Source organism: Pteropus vampyrus, unplaced genomic scaffold, assembly GCF_000151845.1.
Source record: "Pteropus vampyrus isolate Shadow unplaced genomic scaffold, Pvam_2.0 Scaffold25, whole genome shotgun sequence".
Lineage (NCBI taxonomy): Eukaryota > Metazoa > Chordata > Mammalia > Chiroptera > Pteropodidae > Pteropus > Pteropus vampyrus.
The window spans coordinates 1,713,731-1,715,802 of NW_011888806.1; the positions used below are offsets into that span (position 1 = coordinate 1,713,731).

General features: G+C 30.8%; 1 pseudogene; it reads left to right on the top strand.

Moving 5' to 3' along the window:
* Nucleotides 1-1,670: 1,670 nt before the first annotated feature.
* LOC111737281 lies at nucleotides 1,671-1,789 on the top strand (annotated as a pseudogene).
* Nucleotides 1,790-2,072: the final 283 nt, after the last annotated feature.

Consider the following 2,072-nt stretch of genomic DNA (forward strand, 5'->3'; position numbering starts at 1 on the left):
TAATAGCAATTATATTGTGGGGGAAAAAAACCCATTTAGATAGTGAGGATTAAATATATAATTTATTAATACTTAATTTTTAGTATATAACATACATTCATATGGCATTGACTCTTTTTAGAATTAAACAAAGTCAAGAGAATAATAAATTTTTTGAATACTATCAACACCCACACAAGAATATTTCTTTTTTTTTGTCAAAATAACATACAGTCGTAGACAATACAGAGTAGAATCTCCTTTTCTATTTGAAAAATAGATATGATCTCTGAGAGCACAAAATCTAAAAATATTCCTTGTTAATAAATTGGAGTCCGTTTTGGATATTTATTACCTAAGAGGTATGTAGTTTTAACAGCAAACATTTATATATCAAGAAACTGAGAATAAGAAAGTTAAATAACTTATTACATCTCACAGTTAATGACAGAGCTCAGAATCTAGTCAGTCTGGTTCTAGAGACTGAATGGAAAGTTTTGTAACAAGTGGGGGTTAAGACCACTTCAGATGCTACTTTCTTGGAATGGTCGAAAGTGTAGGAAGTTCATCATGAGAAACCCTCTGTGCTATGAGGGACTGTGGATGGTCTCAGAGCCATTTACCAAGTTTATCTCCACAAAATAAGCCCTTATTTCTTTTACCATGTAAAGAAATGCAGTGATATATACATATTTGCTTAATTTTCTCCATTAGTCTTCTGGTATTTCTACACATTTCGAAAGTCATGTCAATTTTATAGAGTTATTAATCTTATAACAAATTGTCTAGTTTGTTGAGCAAAATATTATTCTTTTATTATTTCTATTCTGATTTGTGTGACAATGGTTATTGTTGAAATGCATGTTTCTACAAGCTATATGCATTCATTTATCGGCTCTGATTTAAAGGCTTAGTCAAGGTATACAAATTTTGTCTATTTTATTATACTTTTTTCCAGTACGGAACAATATTTTAAATATTACTACAACTAATGATATTGTTTATTCCTATTTGTTTTGTAAGCATGAAGGCACAAATCCATAGAAACTAACTCAGCCCTGTGTTTGAAGCCTCTGTACACTCTTTTACTCATCTGGGATAAAATATTGGGGTATTTTATGAACTTCCAGGGCAAAGTTTCAGGATTACTATCATTTTTTTCATAAAGTAAAATAAAATACAAATGTAATAATTTCTTACCTATGTAAAGCATAAAGCATTTAAAAAAATACCACCCCTTTCTTATGCATTTTCTCACTTGATCCTGGTAACAAACCAATGAAATCATTGAGAGATAAATTATTGCAGGATTGTTTATATTGTTTCTTCTTCTTCAAAAATTCTCAAGAATTTTTACAGAAAGTATAATTCAGATATTTTGTTTGACCCACAAGTTTTGGCATGTATGGTGCTTTATTTATTTTTTTTAAAATAAAGTTTTTAAAAAAACTAAAAAGTGGGAAATATCACATAATATTTACATAATATAAATATTTTGTATTTCAGAACAGCTGTAATAAAATAGCCATACTTTATCCTACTTTTTAATCTTCAAGTGAGAGTTGATGAGGAAATAAATGTAGTAATGTGTCTAGAAAAATATATTTTGAAAATTTACTGTCAGAGTAGAAATAGAAATAAGAAACTAAATTTTTCGTTGATAAATTTTATTTATAAAATTTTGTTTTTCAGTCCATGGCCATGCCACCCTGAACAAGCCCAATCCTGTCTGATCTCGAAAGCTCAGCAGGGTTGGGCCTGGTTAGTACTTGGATGGGAGACCACCTAGGAGGACCAGGTGCCGTAGGTGTAAAAAAAAAATAAAATAAATAAGGGATTGTAAACTGACAAGGTTCTTGCAATCTGTGAAGTCAAGCAAGGGTTGCCTTGCCAAAAACAACAACAACAACAAAATTAAAAATAAGATACAATTTTGTTTGTCTCTTGAAAACCTTGAAGATATGATCACATTAGGCCTATAGTCCTACTTGACAACCAGCTAAGAGCTGAGCGTCAGTTTCCTCCCCTACAGAGACATAGGCTATGCAGTTTACTATGCCCTCAGAGCAGCTCTGCATTCAAACCAAAAAAAA